Here is a 22,601-nt window from a genome sequence, read left to right as displayed (position 1 = left end):
TCCAGTCAAGGATGGAGGTTACATGCCTCATCATAGGTGTCATTATCCTTAAGGCTTGAAAAGTGGTGCTTCTATGGAAACCTGAGCTGGAGGATGGTAGTATGATCCAGTAGACAGGGCAATAGGCTGCGTGTTAGAATAACTTTTATCTGCCGCTGACCTGCTGGGTGACTGTGACTGTAAATTGAGGGAAACCATTATAGAGAGCTAGGTGTTATTAAAGCCGAGGTGCATTTACTCTCTTGTGAATCTCTGATAACTGCACTGACCTCAGTAGAGTTATCCTGAATTCAAATGAGTATTAATGTACTGGCCCTAAATGAAAGTCTGATATTTTTTTATTTGGGAAACACTGGGAGGAACAAGCAATCAAACGAACTGTTTGCACAAGATATGTAAAAAGAAATATTAAAATAGAGATTTAAAACACCACCCAGATTTTCTTCAAATACAGAAACTTGCATTAGATATGTAATTATATTTTTGTTAGACTCCTATGGCTTATTATTCAACAGTTACATGTTGCTTTTATGCACATGAAATTTACAAGAAATATTTCTTTACAAATCCATTATGATTAATTCTTCCTAAACATACTGGGAATATTTATATCTTAGAAACTCCTTGGCTAATGAGAAAACACTTTTTATTACAGGTTTCAGAGTAGCAGCCATGTTAGTCTGTATCCACAAAAAGGAGTACTTGTGGCACCTTAGAGACTAACAAATTTATTTGAGCATAAGCTTTCATGAGCTACAGCTCACTTCATTGGATGCATTCAGTGGAAAATACAGTGGGCAGATTTATATACACAGAGAACATGAAACAATGGGTGTTACCACAGTTTGTCAGCTTGCCCAATAGGTTGGAGCCTCTTCAAATGTGTAACCATATTATAAATAAAATAGAGCAGTGGCATTTTCTAGCTATCTAGCAGTGAGAGACAGGGGGAAATACTGGAGAAAAGATGCACAGAGATTTGTGTTTGTCATGAATTTTGGGACCAGTTTTGAATTCAAGGCTTAACATTCTAGTACTTGTAAATCAATCTGAAACAACCACCAAAAAACGCTCAACAACCCTGAAAGAAGCAAACAAGCTGGGAAAGGGACTCTGGGATGTGAAGATCAGACCTTTTCTGTTATTCAGAGAATAAAGATGAGGAAGAAAAAAATACTGCAAATGTTTATCGGAAAAAGAGAGCACCCAGGAGTGACAATAGTTCTTTTCTTGTTCTTTCTTTGGAGGAGACAAGTGAGAATAAATAAATATAGTGCAGAATCTAACTAAAACTTCCTTTTTTTTAAATGGCAAAATACCACTTTTAAAGTTAACTTTTAGTATGTTTGTCAGACCCAATAGAACCGTGACAATAGGCTCCATAAGAAATACTGCCTCCACTAGACAAGAATTTTCAAAGAAGACATGGACATTTTAAAGAGTTTCTCCTTCAAATAAAATACAAGTCTCCTATACTTTGGCATGGTGGTTCTGAGCTTGTAAGCTAGTTTATAAACAAAAAACCTAAATAGCTGGCTCCAAAACCTACTAGCTAGCCCATTATATTTGTCCTTGAGCCTATGGTAGCTCTCCCAGTAAGGGAAAGATGGCTTTGGTTGATGTACCACAAATTCATTAACAAACAAGGAAGAAAGAGGTAGAGTCTCTTGTCAAATGTCATTCAACCAGCACAAGTACTATTAACAATTAATTTATTTGATGAATATTGTGATTTTTTCAGACTAATTATTCAACATTCTTTGTCTTGTCTGGCTCTGAAGAATACTTTAAGCATCTAAAGGGACAGGTCTGGAACAAACTTAACGTGACCACTTGGAGAGTAAAGCCCCCATCTATTTCTGTCAAAAATTCTGTTTCATCAAAATCAAAATGTTCTGAGGAGATGGGTCAGCTTCAATTAAAGCTTAGTCATGTTTCTCATGTCCAGGATGGAATTTCTAGTCAAAATCAGAGTGAGAGACTCCCAACCCAAGAATAATCAAGTGGTTAGGGCATTCATCTGGGATGTGAGATATCCAGCTTCAAGTCCCTCCTCCAAATCAGGCAGTTGAGTCAGTGCCCCAACCATCATGATATTGGCTATTCTTGGGCAGATGGGCCAGTCCCTCACTTTTTTTCACAAAATAAATTTCAAAAGGTCTTGCTCTTGTTCTGATGCATAATGAGTTTTTATTTTCTGGCCAGCCCCAATTATACAGACCTCATATACAATTTAAAATTAATATTTTAAATGGGTTTCATTGGCATGATTGTTAAAGTAACTTTTGTCATTTTAGCTATCTAAGGATCAGCAGCTGACCTATATCCCTGTTCCAAAATAGGAAAATTACTGTAATTGCCTTATTTGCAAGAAGACTGAGAACATTTATCTGTTTTTAGATTAGCCGATGAGAAAGTAGAAATGATCAAATTTATCATAAGTCTGACTTAATTTTTGTTTTGCTGATGGATGAATGTCAAGCAACTTTTTTTTTTGTCCTAGAGTTTTTCCCATCGGTTATTTTTATGGGGGGGGGTATATTGAATTTTCTGTAAATTGGTGACAGTGTCTTTGAGACATTTGATCCCAATAAAACCATACCTCAATAGTGGTCTTGTGGTGTGCCTGGCTTTTTCATATTTGAGAATGTATACGTGTGGGTCCATATACCAAAAAAACTTCGATAGGGAATCTACCTAATTTTAAAGTTCCTGGCTTAAATGGGACTTTTCCAAGTTTACTTTCTCACAGTGAACTAATTCAAACTTTATTGACCCAAGTTCCATCGTTCCAAGGTAGGTTTCACACCTGATTTGTCTGAAGACATTGGAAGGAAGTACTGGAAGATGGAGAAAGCTAAATTCATAAGCCATAAGAATCATAGGAAAAACAGATAAGCCTTGTCTTTCAGGTCAGCAAGAAAACAGAGAAGACTAATATTCCAAAATCTCTGGGATTGATGACCTTGTGAAGTCATGACACCAACAAACAGGCAAATCCAGCCTTTGATCAGTCTCTTCCTGCAGCTGTAGGTGCTCTGCCAGCAGAACATCACTATCTGTCTCTTTATCTGAATTTGCTGCTCTGTGAGCTGTTAAACTTTTGCTTAAGAGGGTTATGTTATAGCTAGTATTATAATATCTTGGGGGAGGAGAGAGTTTTAATTAACACAGAGCAACTGAAGTCTAAAATATTTCTTTATTAGTGGCTCTGAGATTGCTGAGGTAGACATTAGGTAATAATTAGCTAACACTTTAAGCATTAAGCTATTTGACCAGATTCAAATTATAGATTTGATTGACTTTAATAATATTTTTTAGCTGGGATTTATAATCATATGGCCAGCCACATTCTTAGACTCCTTCTTAGAACTGATATAAGGATTTATTATTTTGGGTACTAATTTGATGATTTAACTCAAGCCAATACTGAGACTAATTTGTTGATTGGATCACAATTTGATTCTGATTTGACAGTTTTATTTTAATTCTGGTGATAGGTTTCCTTGATTTTATTTTAGTTTCTTTAAGAGTTTTAATAAAATGTACAAAATAGAAATGATACTGAGTCATAGTTCTTTCAATAAACGGAGTCTTTGAGGCCCTCGGGTGGAAACCAGTCAGACAATCTAAATGCCTGGCCAGCTCCTCCTAATTCTCTGGTTCTCAGAATTGAGTTTCAATTTTAAGTCTGAATTTTCTTTGCTTTGAGGGGATATTTTATCCTTTTTCCAGCTGAATAAAATTATAGGCTTGAACATTAAACCTAGAATTCTAGGGGCAATATATATGTTTTATGCTTAAAACGATTCCATATTGAAACAAAAAGGTCCAGAATGTAATTAAGTGGGATTTTTCCCCCTGAATTCATTGGCTCCTGGAATCATTTGCTCTTCTGGCACTGTAGAAGGATATATTCTCTGTAGGGAGAACCTTCTGATATTCTTCGTTAAAAGTCAATCTCAGACAATTTCCAGAAGATTCTTTTGATACACTTTAATAGATTTGCCCAGCTGTGGTAACTGAAATTCAGTGAAGTTTATTACAGGTGATATTTCCAGGACACCACAGATATGCATATATTTACCTAGAAGTATGTGCATGTTTATGGCATATGCAGAATTATAGCAAAATTCTACACTCATCTGCATAATAGATTTCCTCATCTTCCTCCGCCTCACAGGGCAGATCTCCTGTTTGCAATGCAGATTGCTGCTCCATATTCTGCACTCATCCAATGTGCAGAACTTCCATTGACCTAATGTAGAATGAGCACACAAAATATAGAAGTGAGATCTACAGCATGGATCAGAGATCTGCAGCATGGACTAGGGAGGAGAATTTTCCACTCAGGACTTCGACATTTGCCCTCCACTTGTCAGCTAATTAGCTGTGTATAACAAAATGTTTTTTACAAAGTGTTTAGTTCTTGAATTATAGCACATAATTTGTGGCATGAAAAAAATGACTGTAACCACATAATACATAGGTTTCAGAGTAGCAGCCGTGTTAGTCTGTATTCACAAAAAGAAAAGGGGTACTTGTGGCACCTTAGAGACTAACAAATTTATTTGAGCATAAGCTTTCGTGAGCTACAGCTCACTTCATCGGATGCACCTAATACATAAAATTGCACACAAAAATATGTTAAAAGAACATTATTAAGGTTGCAAAGTCAAGCATTCAAAAGTAGAAAATACCAGAATTAAGGTGGTCCATGCAACCTTAATTCAGCCCTCTTGTGCCTACGCATTATGATACAGTCTTCAGTTATATCCCAGTCTTCTTGCCCAGACATTTCTAGTCTCCCCCTCTGGACTGGCTGTCCGAGTCCCTATCGCCGCCTGTATTTCCCGTTTCCTTCCCCTCTCCACGACAAGTCTCAACCAGCCCATGGACAAAACAATGAATTTTTTTCTAGCCTCATTCTCTGAAACAGTTGAACAGTTTTGGCTGAAATTAAACAAACAAACAAACAAACCAACCAGCCTAAAGCAGACACACAGAATGGAAAATGTCAACCTGAAACATTTGGAAAAGTTATAAACCACTGAATAAGGCTCTTATAATGGGAGTTATCAGTCAATCTTAATGATAGGTGGCACTACCAGTCCTGCCTATAGTAATCATAAAATTTCAGCTGTATCTTACAATTGCTGGTATTATATTAATAAGGAAACACTCATTACTAAGTGTCTGATTCTGATGTCATGTAAACCAGATTACATTTGTGTAACTCCACTGATTTACTAACCTTGGAGTTACTCACGATTTGTACCTGCATACATAAAGTCAGAAACAGGCCCCAGTATCTCTCTCCCACCCATATTGTCTCCAGACCTGAAGAGGTTCCACAAGCCTCCTGGTTTCTACAATCATGGCAACTTCTCTCTGTTTTGGTGCTGATTTTATTCTTATAACCCAATTGCTTTTGCCCCTCTCTTTGTTGGAGTCAGTAACTCTGTCCCACCTTATTGCCATTTATGGAAATAAAGCTGTAGGCAATTCTATTGAAGAAGGCATTGATTTCATTTGTGTAGATATAATGTGCCTGCCCATTGGACTGAAAATTCTCTCTCCCATTGGTGGGAGAAGCAGAAGATAGAGAAGGAGCTTCCCAACTGACTGGATCAGTACTGGGCTTATGGGCTTTCGCCACAGTTACTTAAGGACAGGCACACCAATCATGGGCAAATGTGGCCCTTTTTACTTAAATAAAGGAATTTGATTTCAAAGAAGATAAAATTGTGTAACATATGGTAACCCAAAACAGATTTGAACTGAAAAAGTAGATCTTTTTTGCCAATACAGGTTCAAATAGACCACTAATCAGCCTCTATCTTGGAAAATTTCATCACACATACACCCTGCAGCATGATCAGTTCAGTCTTAGGGCTTCTAACAGTAATTAGATACTCTCACATTGGCTACCAGGTGACAATAAGCATAACAAAAATATCTACAACTTTACAAATACCATATTACGAAACTCTCTCAGGTAGCCTCCTCTCCCCACTGCTGCAATTACACAGCTTGTATGAACCCTAAAGGGAGGAAAAGGTGGCAGGCAGAGGCAGAGAGGAGCTACAATCAGGTGTTGTGCTCCTTAGGATGGGGGCCATGGAAAATTTCTTTCTATGCATCCCCAAATCCCTAAGTATCTCTTCTACTTATGACCATGGAGCAGGGTTTCCTTACCTGCTTACCTCTCCCTTAAATAGTTTTCGCTGGAAAGAAAGCAAAATGTGGCCTTCTGAAATGTATATACCTTAGGAGACTATATCTTTTGTATCTTTGAACTAAAAGCCCCTGGCAAAGGAAGGCTCTTAAACCTTCTTGGTACTGGTTTCCAACTGTCTCACTCCAGTTTTGTGCCAGTGAATCAGGTCCCAAATGTATTCAAAGGAACGGAATTAAACTGTTGAGATCTCCCAAATTCTGCCTTTTTAAAGCAGATTGTCCTTCATCTTAATTTTTGTATCTGCTGTAAATTTCTTTCAGATAATGAGCTGAGAGAGAGAGATGCTTTCAAAATTAAAGGTTAGCAGCTAGGTCCTGGAAGGACACAGAATGGAGCTACTATACAAAGCCTCTTAAATGAAGTTGTATCCTGCCCTCTGAGCTTTCCTCCATAAAGATGCTCTCTCAGTCTATTTTCTATCTCCATTAGAATAATATAAACACCCAGGAATGTTTTCCTCTGAAGCCTATTGTATACCTGGTAATCTGTCCCTTTCCATTTAAAATTTTAGAAGATGTTTACTCCTGGGGGATATCTTTGTGTGCAAAAGTACCTATCTATCAGAGTTGTGATAGAATAATTTATATAATTTCAAGGGTAGCGATGCATGTGGGTGAGCATTTGCCTCTAAGATCACGTCAACTAAAACACAAATATCTTCAGTGGCAACAATCTGTCCAAAAGCATTTACAATTAATTGCTTCTCCCTGATACTTGTTGAACTTACCTGAAAAATTTCTAGATTAGATGTCTATTAACTGAGATTTAGGTAGGAATTTTAATGTGATATTCAGGATACTGCTGTGCCGGGCAGTAATTTGAACATCAGCAAAGTTGGGAGCATACAGTGGTTCATCAGGATATGTCTAATTATACACGGCTATGAAGTTATATAAAGAAAACTTCCTTTCCGATTAATTCATTTTCTCCTATCTTTAGTGTCTAACTATGCTATGATGAGGTTTTTTTTACCCATTTCAAGGCTTGATGGAAACCAGACCTGCTGTCATCACTAGAGCTCATCAAAAGATTCTGTTGAGAGTTTTTCGACAGAAAATTGGGTTTTCAAACAAAATGAATTTTTGGGGAAAAATTGACTTTTCACACAAAAAAAATTCAGTCAACCCTTTTTTTTTCCTTTTGCTTTTTGCCAAAATCCATCCTCCTCCCCCCAAAAAAGAAGATACAGAAATATCACCATAATGTCTAATTTTGAGTTGTAGTTTGGCTACCTTGTGCCCCCACTTCCTTCATGGACTACACTTGCCTTTCATGCACCATGATCACAGACTCCACAGAGGCACTGTATTCACTCAGCAAGAAGAAGACTATAATGCCTTATATGAGATGTAGTCTGGCTGAGGAATACAGCCCAGAGGGGAAAATGAGGATATGAGGCACCCAAACAACTTCCAAATCATAATTTTCAGTTTCCAGCATTTCCAATTTTTCACTGAAAAGTCAACTTTTTCAGGCCAGCTCTAGTCACCACCTAGCTAAGGCGTTCCAAGGAAGAAGTTAGCAGACTTCAAACTGCACAGTCCCAGATGTCAGTGGGTCCTGACAATAACAAGTCTGGCTTATCTCCAAATCGTGAGGTGCCTTCAAGTTTACTTTTCCCAAGCTATCTTTGCAAGGAAAATGGCTAGAAATTTACCTTACAAAGAAAGGGAAAAAAGTTACCATGCTCCTTCATCTATTTTAGTTCTTCCGGGCCAGAAGAACCAAATGACACAAGCTTCATTATCCTAAAGGTCAGTTCTGACTACAAGGCTCTATCCATCCTTTTATCAATTTAAGAGTGCAAACTTTTAGTTTTTCTCCCTGTGAAACTTATTTTGTAATCATAGTGAATTTTGTATGCAAGAAAAAATAAACCACCACACACACCCTGCAAGGAAAGGCCCTGCTATCAAATACTGGATCAGCCTCAATTTAGCATCATTTTGTACTATATATCAGGGGTTCTCAACCTTTTTCTTTCCGAGTCCCCTCCCCACCCCCTCAACATGTTATAAAAACTCCACTGCCCAACTGTGCCACAACAACTGTTTTTTTTGTTTTTTGTTTTTTTTGCATATAAAAACCAGGGCTGGTGTTAGGGAGTAGCAAACACGGCAATTGCCTGGGGCCCCATTCCACAGGGGGCCCGCAAAGTTAAGTTGCTCAGGCTACAGCTTCAGCCTCAGGTGGCAGGGGTCAGGGCCCTGGGCTTCAGCCCCACATGGTGGGGCTTCAGCTTTCTGCCCTAGGCCTCAGCAAGTCTAATACTGGCCCTGCTTGGTGGACCCCCTGAAACCTGCTCACAGCCCCTCAGGGAGCCCCAGACCCCTGGTTGAGAACTACTGCTATATATAAAATTGTACTCATAGAACTTTCCTGAATTTTTTCCTGCTTTAGAAGCAGGCCAGTGCAAAATTCAGAACTTTTAATAATTGAGAACCAATTTGGGTAAAATGTTTAATTTAAAATAACTCCACCACCAAGTTGTACAAAGGAAAATCTCTCTTTTATCTCTTGCTTTGATGAATCTGGCCTGTGATCTTGTGTGCTTCTGAAGATGATCAAATTGAGCACAGAACCAGTGAATCCAAACACAATGCTCTGAGTGGTTTCCCTAATGAACACAGTATGTGGTATTTAGACCATCTTGGGGGTGCCTGCTTCAGTCTAGCTACTGATATCTTCAAACGGCTATTTAGGCATCGGATGCCGTAGTTCACTAATTGGTGCACTCAGCTGGTAACACCCCCCTCCTTCTGAATTATCATTGACCTCAGATATTTTATGGTGCCTGGCAATGTGCTTGTCATCAAATACTGTAACTACTGTAACTATTTTATTTTATTAAAACTTATATTGTGATAATATTGCAGTGAAGCAAAGAAAAGAAAAATAAATGCTAAATACCACACATAGTGACCTAAGGAAGTGTTCTGTGAAGACTGAAAGCTTGCCCCTTCCACCAACAGAAGTTGGTCTAGTAAAACATCTTACCCTCACCCACCTTGCATCTCTTATATCCTAGGACCAACAAGACTACAACAACATTGCCAAATACCATAGAGTAATAGCATTTACAGTATGCTTTAATATTTCTGTTTTCTGATTATATATGTTTATTTACTCACAGTTATAAACTTTAACAAATAAAATGGCTGAAATAACTGATGAAGTGCCACATACCAGAAAACACAGGAGTTCAATATTAATGCTCTCGCCCTGCACAAAGCCTAAACAAAGCCTAAATAAATGAGAGGTCTGTGGGGGTTGGGGGGAGGGCGCCCAATTTTGGCTAGTGGTTTTGCATTCATGGACCCGCTGGGCAAGCCTTTACTCCAACTTCCACCTGTGAGATGATGCCAATTGAACCCTTGCAGAGGAGTGCTCTGCTGTGCAGGAAGTGAAGAAGTCCACTTGCTTGGGCTCTCTGTGTCTGGCAACCTGTGCAGCAGAACTGTACTTATTCTATGTCTTTCTGGCCCTACATACCTGTGAAAGGTGAATCAGAGGTCAGATCACTGAAGTCAATGGAAAGATTTAAATGAGATGTGGATTAGACCTTTGGACTTCAGTTCATACTTAAGTAAAATTCCCATAGTCTTCAATGGGAGCTTTGACCAAGTAAGGACTGAGTGATGGAGCAGGATTTGTCCCATAATTATAGGAGGCATTGGTAGCAACCTCTGTCTTTAGGTTGCCTAACACTTTCCCTTACAAAGGAACCTTGTGACCTTTTCTTTGCAAAGCTCTTCCATCTTCATTGTTTGTTTGCCACAGGCTTTTGATATTTGGTAGAGGTATGTGCTTGGGCTAGAGGGGCATCTTTTTTGTTTGTTTCATTAAATTCCTTTAAAGTTTACTGATATCTAAACTGTTCAAGAAATGGCATTTCCCTTCTCTGAATTACATTCCTCAGGAAACTATTGATAGTGTTCAAATATAACAACTGATCTCCCAAACATTTTAAGGCCAGGCTTATACTGGTACCAAAGCCCAATTAGCACTGGCCACCACTGTACTGGGAACACCTGGGAGCTTCCAGAGCAGCTGTAGTTGTTGGAAGGAGGGGTGAGAGCCACACTGGGATCCCCTTGCCATGGTGCATTGATCCAGGTGTCTGTGACCCTCTTTGGGCACCACATGGGGACAAGAACCAGGACAAGTTTCTTCATTCTCGCAACCCAATAGCTGGCCTCTCCTCATCAGCACATTAACACTCCATCTCATAGGGCACCACACAGGCTGGAGTTCCCCAACACCCTGTCTTGGGGAGAGAAAGACAACTGGGCCAGGATGAGTTGAGCTCCCCCACACCAACCATCCTTAGGACCCAGCACCGAGCACCAGAAGTCCATCTCCCCTTTTTTCATAACAGCCTTCTTATGCGGTCAGCTAAGTGTGTTTAACAGCTCTCATCTGTAGCTTAAGATGTGCTGAAGGGTCAGTCTCTACTTTTGATCCATAAACGGTGGCGAAGTTCTACTGCAAAGAATTTGTTTTCACCTTTTTCCTGACACATAACCCCCCGAATATTACATACAAAAATTATGTTAAAAGAAAGTCACTCAAATGTTCAGAAATGACAGATTTATAGCTGGTTGTGCAACCTTAATTCAGCCCCCTTGTGCCTGCATTATGATAGAATATTTAGTTACATGATCACATAATACTGTTTTCTGCAGGACTGTGCTCAGGATGGATACACAAGGGGGCAGAATTAAGGCTGCATGGGTAAGTGGCATTTCCTGATTTTTGATTGCTTGACTTGGCAACCTACATAACATTTTTTGTATGCAATAAAACAACATTTAGGAAGCATTAGAGAAACATCAAAATTAGAGAGGACCTGGATCTATTAGGTATGCTTTCAAGTTCCCTCATGTACTTGTGTGATCCAGTTTTAAATGACTAAAGCAATCGGGCTTCCCCCCTTTCCTTTATTTATCAGATATTGACAGACATTATTAGTGGAGCATTGCAATGATATGTAGATCACTAATATATTACAGTAAGTTTTATGCTAACAAAGAGCTTCCATTGAGATAGCTGATTCTCCGTTCTTGGAAAGCTATCATGGCACATTAGAGGCAATAAATATTTAACTCAACATGTTCAATAAAATAAAATAAAATATCCTATATCTCTTTTTTCTTTGTGAAGTTTGTGAAGTTTCCTTCTTTTTTTGTAATGCAGCTTTTTCATAATTTATGACCACACAAAAAAATATTCAGCCTTGCTTATCGTGAGCCCTGAGAGTGATCTCCAGTTATTCACAGTTAGTTTGTTCATCTATGTAAATGGTCTGATATTTTGCTTCACTGCCTCCCCTGCCCCCCCCCCCCCCCATTTAAAATATTGTTTGTGAGCTGGGACCTTTATGGAGGGAGATATTGCAACAAGTGAAGTTACACTCACTCACATAAGATTTTCTTCCTATGAACGTACTTCTTTAAATACTGGGTATTGAGCCAACATACATATTAGTATACAATCTGAAGTGCTGAGACTGGACCTGGGCCATCTAATGTGTACCCACATTACTACTTAAACAATGAAATAGGAAGAATAGGTAGTGAGCAGGATGAAGCCTGCCTGGAGCTGCTGTGGGCAGAACAAACAGGCAGGGTCTTCAGGGGTGTGGTCACTTTCAGCTTGTCTTGACTGACAAATCTGGTTCTCCCTCCAGGGAGAGTGGGGAGACCTATCATAATGTGGAGTGGAGACTGGGGAGAATGTGGAGTGGGGAGACCTATCATAATGACTCTGCAGACTTTCCCTTAGATGAAAGATGGTAATATATAACAGCAGCATAAATCCTTTGGCAGGGAATGTGTGATATTTGTTTGTAAAGTGAAGCACATGTTGGCAGCAATCAACAAAAAATACAATGTAAAAATGTGGTATTGCATATACCTTCCCAAATACTTTCCCTAGTCTAATTATACTGATAATTCTTTGCCAGTTTATTAGTCATTATTCATTCACTGTAATACTTGATAAAGACTTTTCTTGCTTTTTCGGGTCTTGCAAAAGTTCCTTAGATGTGAGAATTAATGATACTGATGTGCTCTCTGAGAAAATATTAAAGAAATATTTTAATTGTAAGTAGTTATAAAGGTAGCTTGGAGTCGGATTACATTTTCACTAGGATTTCAAATGCAGCTAGATCATCTGCTATGATTACGTGTAAGTGGGGTATATCATAGCTAATAGTTTGGAGAATTCCACTTTACTTTGTGTTCAAGTTTCTTAACACTTGTGAGGCATTTTATTTTGCCAAAGAAATGTTTATAATTTATTAGATCAATTAATAAACTGTTTATATAAGGTTGATTCCACTGGATAACAATTGGGGCCAAATTATGCCGACTTTCCTCATGTTAAATAGCATTCATTTACTTGAATGGTATTACTTGTGGAGTAAAGAATACTCCACATGAGAAAGAGTGGGAAAATGTAGCTCTTAATATGAAATATATCTGGGAAGCAATCATTTAATGGATGCCAGTTTATGCCACTGGGAGGCATTCAAAAGGGAAATCAGTTTACAGATGTTCATTAATATTCTGAATCAGTTTCTCCTGATTGAATATGGCAGTTGCATTAGGATCATATAAATGATCTACTCTGAGGTATTCTGGGTTTTGATGCTTTTTGCAAGTGGAAGGTTTTAGACTAATTCTTGCTGTAAATAAGTGTTCATTGGTAACAGCTCATATTTTTGAACAGCTGATCTTATAGTTGGAGAGTAGTGCCGATAGATCTATAAGTTTAAGCAAGTACTAAATAGAGATACAGATAGGTGACAAAATCAGCTATTTGCATTTACAGTGAAATTCACGCATAGCAGAAAGCATCACTACCACATCCTTCCAAACATTTAAGACCTGCACTGAGGTTATGGGATGAGCTGCAGCACAGAACAGCTGCTGCATCCCTTTGTGGGAAAAAGGAGTCTCTACACCAACCCCCTGAAAGCCAGCGTAAAAGGCAGCAATGGGAATAGGCCTGGGAATGGCCAAGACAGGAACACAGTGTCCGTGCTTACACGTTTTATTTGTACCAACACACCACACAAGTGGCAGAGGAGCTATGACCTTCTACCCAAGCTAATAAGTTGGAATCACGGCTATGAGGGTGCTTTCCTGCAGCTTACACCATGTCCACTTGTCTAGCCCCCTTGCACTTCACCAGCAAGCAAAGCAAACTAATTTCACCCAAAATGTGATTTGAGCAGCATAGAGGACATTGTATGGCCCCCCTTTCACCTAAGAAGTGATATTGTCCTGCATCTGACTGAGTGAAGTACCCTGAAAAAAACTCCAAAAATCCCAACACTACGATAAAACTGGAAAGAACTGGGTAGGGAATGAAGAAATGGAGATGAGGATAAAAAAATATCACATCACAGGCCTGCCTTTCTAAATAATATAAACCTGATTCTTCACTGCCTTGTACAATGTATAGGCATTTTCATTTGTACAAAGCTGGTGGTGTAAAAGGCTACCAAAACAGAATGCTGGCATCCTACACCCACATTGTGCATTTGTAAGAGACTACACAAAGTGCAAGGCAGTGAAACGTCAGGCCCTATCTATTCAAAGAGAATAGGTTTTGATACATCTAAATATATATCTAAACATGTATGTTAATAGAACATAACCTATCCTAAAATACAGAAAAAGCTGTCACTCACCCATCACCATCCTTTGCATACATGGTATCTACATTTTTTCAGTATCATATGAAATTGCAGCATCCACTAAATATAATGTGTGGTGTTAAGGGCAAACAAACATATTTCTTGTTAAATAGGGTTAGATCTAATTGTAAGGACTAAGGGGAAGCTCTTCAGTTGCTGTGAATGAGCATAGGACCATGAATGCCTATGGCTATATATCAGCTGAGCATTTGACCCAAATTGTTCAGGGATCACCTAGAGCTGGTCTACTTCCATAGCACCATAGGAACATGGAAGTGAAGGCTCCATTGCCATGCACCCCAGGAGAAGGTGCGCAAAATGCTTTCGCCAGCTGCAGAGCTGCTTATAAAAATCTACAGGGACCCTTCCTCATTCTTCTCCCTCTCTAAAACGTTTGCAGGCACCCATAACACAGTCTGAGGGGGCTCTACCAATCTTCTTCCTGACCATCTAACTTGGGAAGAGCTGAACTCTTTTTGCTCAAGCATTTTAAAAAGAAAAGAAAATCCGAACAAACTAGAGACCAATCCTAGAAAGTTTGATCCTAAAGAATTCTTTTATCATTAAGAGATAAGTGAAAGAAAGAGAGAAGATTACAATCGAAGGTGAACTACAACATTCACTCACACCTTAATTTCACATAATTGTGCTATGGAAATAAAGCTAGTTTACTTTGCAAAATAACTACATTGTTTTCTTCTATAAGACTTGGCTTGGAATTGGGCTTGGTAGCACAGAGGATTAATCAACAGCCTTTTATTTTTTAGGAGAAAAAAATTGAAAAGGGAAAATCCTATAAGGTATCGGGAAACCAACGTGATTTGTGCTAGTAATAAGGGAAAAATAAAGGCGTACATCAGTGCCATCCATCTTGCAGTAATGTAATTTGCTTTATGTAGACTGGCTGGGAGGAAAAAAACCTTTCATTAGAAAGAAAATCTACAGCAGAGTTAAGAACTGAACTCTGAACTGATTGGTATCCAGGCAGTCCCACCTAAGGCTTCATACTTCTATTTTAATAAACAAGACCATCATTGTCTTCACTCACTTATCCTCCTCAGCACTTTCTATATTACGTATACTTTTAGTCTGCCAACACTGAACATCGCTACTTGGATTCTAAGTGGGCCTGGCCCAGAGACACACGGTTTGAAGGGGGAGTTAGAAACTTTCCCCAACTCTTGTGCAGCTGAGCATGGACCATGCTTTGAGCTGGTCAGGAATTTTCTGACTATGAGGTTTTTATAGGTTTTAGATACCAGAATATATAAGTTCATTGGAACTGAGTCATTTCATGGAAATGTTATGGTGCCAACAAACTTCCACCAAAAAACAGGCAAGGTTCTGGCGGAACCCTGACTGGTTTCTAGCCAGTTGGCTTTGTGGGCTGCCAGGGAGCCGAGGCAGTCCTGCCATACAGACTGTTTCAGAGTCGGGGAACCCAGACTTTCAGGGATCATGGCACCTGGGTAGTCCTACCATGTAGACTGCTTCAGAGACAGGGACCTAAGGACTTCCAGGGTCCAGAGCAGCCTCACCATGTGGACTGGCTCATAGCCAGACCATGGAATTCCTGGAAGTCCCAGGAGGAGACAAGGTTCTCAGGGCTCCTAGGCTCCACAGTGGGGGAGTCCCAGGATTCAAGGGACCACCTGGGCTGCTCTTGACTCAGGGAGACTCCCTGGACTACTCCTAGAGCAACCCAGGGTATCCCTCAAAGTCCTTGGTAGTTATGACAGTTCGGAGAGACTCCAGGAATTGGGGAAACCTGCTGCTCTAATTTGTTTCTTATGTATTTTCTCTTTTAAAAAAATCCCCAGAATTTCCTTTCCATGGAAAATTATGACATTTTAAAATTTTGTTCTAAATTTTGTGCAAAATGTCACAATTTTTTGCGGAACAGATATTCTGAGTTTTGATTAGTTCTACTCATGAAATCCATCCCTGCACTCTATGCAGCACATATACTGCTCGCTGCTTAGAGCTGGATGATGAGAATGATGGATGATGATGATGGATGGTGTAGAGAATGAGGAAAAGGAGGCTGGATCATGTTTTCCCTTTTCCCTGGCCAATCCTCATAGCTTGTGCAAAATGAATACCTCCCTGCACTGTGAGCAGCACCAAGAGAGACTGACCAGCTTTCGGAAGCAGTCTCTACAGTACTCCTTGAATTGCAGGAACTTCTTAGTCAGAGGTTGAAACCAATATGCCAAAATTAACCACTTACAGAGTGTATTCATTTCTCCAGCGGTGTTATTATAAGCAGGCTACTGTGAAGAAGATTTGGCAATTTGCTCTGAAGATGCTGAGGATTCCAGTCAACGGCATAGTGAAGTGGAAGTAGTAGCTGTCATATAAGCAATGCTGTGCAATTGAACTCACATGATTTTTCCGAGGGAACATCATTTCAAGTTGAAGTTGATGAGCCGACTGCAGCTTCAACATTTTCAGGAATATTCTAAGTGGATCAAACATTTGCAGAAGGTTTTGATGGAATGTTCAGAGCCACACACAAAAATTATAGGGAAATCACTGCCATTTTGTAAGCGAAGGCTGATTTTAATTTATTTTGCATTTTGACTTGAATATTTTACATATTTCTACAGTATATGAAGTTTCTGTCTTACTAATGGGACCTTGTATTAATAATTGTTGAAAACCCACCTTAACTTTATATTTTTACCTGTAATAAAAGATAAGGGAAAGGTTTTTTTTTTAATTCTCATTTCATTTGCTCTTCATCTTTATTTTAATTATATGACAATTACATTTATCAAACACACGTGCTCATCATCAAACATTCCAGAAAAAAATTAAATAGAAACTAGATTAAGATGTTCTGCCCACAGATGACATTATTATACTTTTCAGAGGAACAGCCGTGTTAGTCTGTATTCGCAAAAAGAAAAGGAGTACTTGTGGCACCTTAGAGACTAACCAATTTATTTGAGCATGAGCTTTCGTGAGCTACAGCTGAAGTGAGCTGTAGCTCACGAAAGCTCATGCTCAAATAAATTGGTTAGTCTCTAAGGTGCCACAAGTACTCCTTTTCTTTTTATTATTATACTTGTAGACGCAGCATGGACAAAGGACCGGGGGTCAGGAGAGCTGGATTTTACTCTTTGCTGTAACAGTCTTGTAGTAGGGGAGAATAGAAAGAGGAAGAGAAAGTATTCTTCCCACCAAAAAATAGTTTTCTTCCTAGAAGTGGTGTCCCACTGACTTCCATGGGGCTGCATATGCTTAGCACCCCAGGGGAAAAAAATGCCATTTCACCTAAATTCAGATTTCAGTGACTAACTTTAAATACCCAAGTTTGCAAACATTGAACATAAGCTTTAACAAAGTTATCATATATAATTTGCATATTCAATGTAGAATTTGCCTATTCACTTGTCACCACCATAGCCATTCATCTGTGTTTGCTTAATATGCAAGTGTAGCCACTAAGTGTCTGTCTCTACAGCAAAGAAAAACCCATGGCTGGTCCATGCTAGCTGACTCAGGCTGCCGGGCTGTTTCATTGCTGTATAGAGTTCCGGGCTCAGGCTGGAGCTTGGGTTCTAGGACCCTGCGAGGTGGCTGGCAATTATAACCCAGGTTCCAGCCCAAGCCCAGATGTCTACACAGCAATGGAACAGCCCTGTTAACAAGAAGGTAAGGGGATCAGCAGGGGGAAATTAGTTTTTGTAGTGACCCATCCACTCCCAGTCTTTATTCAGGCCTAATTTGATGGTGTCCAGTTTGCAAATTAATTCCAGTTCTGCAGTTTCTTGTTGGAGTCTGTTTTTGAAGGTTTTTTTGTTGAAGAATTGACACTTTTAAGTCTGTTATTGAGTATCCAGGGAGACTAAAGTGTTCTCCTACTGGTTTTTGAATGTTATAATTCTTGATGTCTGATTTGTGTTCATTTATTCTTTTACGTAAAGACTGTCCTGTTTGGCCCATTTACATGACAGAGGGCACTGCTGGCACATGATGGCATACATTACATTGATAGATATGCAGGTGAACGAGCCCCTAATGGTATGGCTGACGTGGTTAGGTCCTATGATGGTGTGGTTAGGTCCTAAGACTGGGAGTGGATGGGTCACTACAAAAACTAATTTCCCCCTGCTCATACTCACACCTTCTTGTCAATGGTTTGAAATGGGCCACCTTGATTACACTGGCCTCATTACCACTACAAACGTGATTTTTCTTCCCTTGGTATTCACCCCTTTTTGTCAACTGTTGAGAATAGCCCACTTCCACCTTCCTTGAATTGGCTCATTAGCACTGACCCCCCACTTGGTAAGGCAACTCCCATCTTTTCATGTGGTATGTATAGATACCTGCCTCTGTATTTTCCATTCCAGGCATCTGATGAAGTGGGTTTTAGCCCATGAAAGCTTATGCCAAAATAAATTTGTTCGTCTCTAAGGTGCCACAAGGACTCCTTGTTGTTTTTGATGATACAGACTAACATGGCTACCACTCTGAAACCTGTATAATTTTAGTTACCTGCTTCTCCAGGTATATCTTATCCCCATTTTATTCCTTTTATCACCTTCTCTGTAGTTTCTATAGCTTTCATGAAGGGGGGAAAAACTGCATATTCTTGTTCTGGCTGCACCAAAGCTTTCTAAAGCAGCCCTTTTATCTCAGAAATTTTACATATGATCCTCTTCTATAGGGCCACATCCAAAGCCTATTGAAGTCCACTGAAAGATTCTCATTGACTTCAATGTGCTTTGAATCAGGCCAACAGTATTTACATCAGAGAATAGCATTTGCTTTTCACACAGTAGCCTTAAACTACAAACTCGTCTTTGGAGGCCCCGTTCAGACATTCTGTTCTTGAATCCAATTTACCCCATTTATTGACTAGTGGTAATTCCCTAGTCAGTTTCCTCTGGAGACCAATTAGGGAAATTGACAAACTGGAAAGGGTTTAGAAAAAGCCTCAAGAACGACCCTGGGTCTGGAAACCTACTTTAAAAGTAAAGAACTGCAATCTATTAATCCTAACAAATAAAAGGTTTAGAGATAACTTGATCATGCTCTATAAGTACTTATATGGGGAAGAGATTTCTAATGTCAGAGGTCTCTTTAATTGAGGAAACAAAGACATAAGATCTAATGGCTTGAAGTTAGACCAATTCATACCTAAAACTGTGGAGGACATCTTTCACCATGTACTACAACAGCAATGCATGATTTCTCTTCTTTTTAAAATGATCTTTTTTCTTAATTCATGTATGTTAATCAAGCTATACAGATGTTTAGCTTTATTAACTCTAATGAATTCCCATAATATTTTAACCTATAGATATTGTGGCTTGCTCATAAAAGTCTGACTCTGCCTGCCTTACAGTTCCTTCTCTGTGAGCCCAACCTTATACCACCACCCCCGCTATGGACTTCAGTGGGACTGTTCTCAAAGTAAAGCACTATTCCATGTCAGAAAGGGGGAAGAATAAACTCGCTATGTACAAGTAAACTAAACTTTGGCCTGTGGTCTCCTCTCCCACATAACATTATCTTTCTTCATTTTTCCGTTACATTTAAAATTATGCAAAAATTAGTTTAATATTTTTCAGCCATCTTGGAGTCCTCACTTGCATGTTCTTTTTTCTTGGTTTTTTGTAGTGGTTTCTTATTTCCTATTCTCTCTGTATTTCTAGAACCCTTTCATATTTCTTTTGCCTCCCCTAGGTAGTATTATTGTATTTTGCTTTTGCTTTTTATTCCCTCCCTTCCTTTATGTCTGCAATCTTTGTCTGTTAGGTTCCATCTATTCCTTTCAAACTATTCATGAATATTTTTTTCCAAGGTGCAATGAAGAATGTAAATGACTTTGCTGCTGCCTAATAGAAATAACTATCACTTTAGGTCTAGTTCTTTTCTGCTTAACTTGCGCCCCTGCAGAGAGTAGTGTCTTTTGATTGACTTTCAGCAGTCTTTACTTTCCCTTCTTTAGAAACTGAGTTTAATTGACTACAGTATTTTATTAGAACAGCTCTTGACTTCATAGCTCTGGTACCAAACTATAGTGTCTAGCAATCACATGGTTTGTGTTTTGTCATGGAAATTGCTTGCATAGTTTAAAGCAAGAGAAAAGAAACATTAATACAGATATAGAACTAAGCAATTCAAATCCTTTTACGATCTTGTATTTCATTTTTTCAAATAACCTAGCTTTAGCCAAGTAAAATATACATAGCAGCAAATGTAGTGTGACACTTTAAATAAAATAAACACAGAACTGCAGTGCATCTACTGTACTATACATCTACTATGATTGCCTTATTTGAAAGGGATAGCTCATGTGATTGCATCTATACTTTGACACATTATACTAATAATATTCTGCACTGTTCTAGTCTCTTTCATTCAAGCATCTCAAAGTGCTTTACAAACATCAATGGAAAGTAGGAACTGCCTTTAAGAATTATTGCTATTTTATAAATTAATGAACTAAGGCAACCAGATAGTAAAAGTGACTTGCCCAACACCATACATCGAGTAGCAGAGCCAAGAATAGAACAAAGAATATTTAACTCTAACCCCATGTGCTCTCCTTACATTAATCCTTCTACTCTGTCTTTGACAAGACCTCCATAATGTTTTAACACACATTCTTGGATCTGTATTTCGGCCATTTGATTTATGACCCACTGCTGTCGCTTCTCCTTAGCCCCTCCCCCATCATACCTCCTCATGTTCTTCTCTTGTCAACTATCTGTTGGTTCATAAAAATATTCAAGTGTTTTATTTACATGTAGGTCACAATTTTCCAATTAAGGAAACTAAAGTTGGGAATGATGGATACTTAGAAACACCTTATTGAGTGCCTAAATATGGATTTAAGTGCTGAACTTGAGGCACCCATATTTGAAAATGTTGACCTTAATACAATTTAAAAAAAGATTTTATTAAAGAAGAAGAAATGAAAAGACTCTTATTCCTGACTTCAAAAAGAAACAATACATCTCTAAAATTATTGGTAGGTGAACACATTGTAATGATATTTGAGTCAATGCATCACAATGCAATTTGTTCAAGAAGCTTTGTGTGTGTTTGTTTGTATTTTAATGAAACCTCTTCCTGTATGCTCTGTAGCATTTTAATTCTGTTTTGAAGTGATTCACTGTGAGCTTTGTGATTTTATGTTATATAGAGGAACATGTGCAATTTCATTCTTTTATAGTTCTGTTGTGCTGCAGCACGCAACTGGGGCACACAGCATATCACATGTATCCTTGAACATTAAATACAGAATGAAATCATTTGCAAGAAATGGGAATTTTAGTATTGAACCATGATCATTTTCAGCATTAAGAGAAGCCCTCACAGACTTGGCTTATTGTGTTTGGTATATCACACACAGGAATGAATGCAGAACTCACCTGTCCAAGCAGGGATATACATTTCAGGAATCCATATTTGATCATCATCTCAGTTGAATTTAACTTTCCATCTAAAAATCCATGTGGGACAAACTTCATTTATGTTTTTAATGGGAAGATTTTCTGAAAGCCTGTATAATAAATGAAAGTAAAAGAGATGTCTTACATATCCAGGTAGGATGCGACGGAAAGACAAATAAGCGAAAGGAAAATGAAACAGCCATCTTACAGACAGATACATCAGACAAGTCAAAAGCTTCTTGGTTCAGCAAAAGCTTTTGGCAACATCATTTAACACATTTCAAAAACATTATAGAAAAAATGTTTTAGTGTACTTTGTAGAAGCTGCTGAATAGTGATATATTAGATCTTGTTTGATTGATTTCTGTTAATATTAAGGGCATATTGGGTTGCAAAGGGATACTAGAATAAGTGCTAAAATAATTTATGCAGTCTGTATATTGCAAGTAGTTTTATTCATTGTAGGAATAAATCTACTACTCTGTCTGAAACTATCAATTAAAATGGTGGCCATTATTCAGGAAAATAAATATATAGTGTGTTATTCATGACAGGAGAATGTATCAAGTATAAGTGGTCAATAAATCATTTTAGGGGTAGAAGTAATATGGGAAACGATGGCGCTTAAGCTTTCAATTTTCATTAAAATTATAACTGCAGCAAGCTGTTCACCAGAGACTCTGTCTCTGCTGCACAAGCCCACGTTCAGTCTACTCAAAAGCCAGGCTGAAGTTTTTTTTCTGTTCAATGTTGGGCTCAGAAATAGAAGTCACACCTTGAACCCTCCCTTTCTAATACCTGTACTTGAGTTCTAGGCCTGGAGCAGACACAGAAAAGGAGAGAATGAAGGGGGACTTTCCATTACACCACCCCATCTCCCCTGGTTTAGTTTTGGAACATTTATAACTGTGTGTTTTAATCTAGTGTTCATGGAGTCACTAAACTAGTGAGTGGAATAGTGGAGGCAGCCACTGTGCAAAGTAAATAACCCATAAAAAAAACCTCATTTTGAAAATAGGAGCTCAAGCTGAAATATGAACAATGCCACCTTAAATTCAGTATCAATGGGTTATCAAGCTGCTGTCTCCTGCTGATCCTAAAGTCAAGGCCTCTCTCCCCCAGTATGATCTTCCTTCTCTTAAGGGGTGGGAAAGAAAAGGACTGTAACCGCTCTCAGGTTTTCAAGAGACTTTGACACTACTGGGTTGGTGATCTTTATGTTTGTGCTTCTCCTTTCGAG

The 22,601-nt window shown here is 38.7% G+C and overlaps 1 long non-coding RNA gene across 1 annotated transcript in view; it reads right to left on the bottom strand.

Moving 5' to 3' along the window:
• Window positions 1–21,465, bottom strand: part of LOC142071756 (uncharacterized) — a 107,768-nt gene extending 86,303 nt beyond the window's left edge. Inside the window, exon 1 of the long non-coding RNA XR_012667947.1 lies at window positions 21,341–21,465. This is a non-coding gene — a long non-coding RNA (uncharacterized LOC142071756). The remainder of the gene's footprint in view (window positions 1–21,340) is intronic.
• Between the last annotated feature and the right edge of the window lie 1,136 nt (window positions 21,466–22,601).

Source organism: Caretta caretta, chromosome 4 (assembly GCF_965140235.1).
Source record: "Caretta caretta isolate rCarCar2 chromosome 4, rCarCar1.hap1, whole genome shotgun sequence".
Classification (NCBI taxonomy): domain Eukaryota; kingdom Metazoa; phylum Chordata; order Testudines; family Cheloniidae; genus Caretta; species Caretta caretta.
This window is presented reverse-complemented; position numbering and strand designations above follow the sequence as displayed.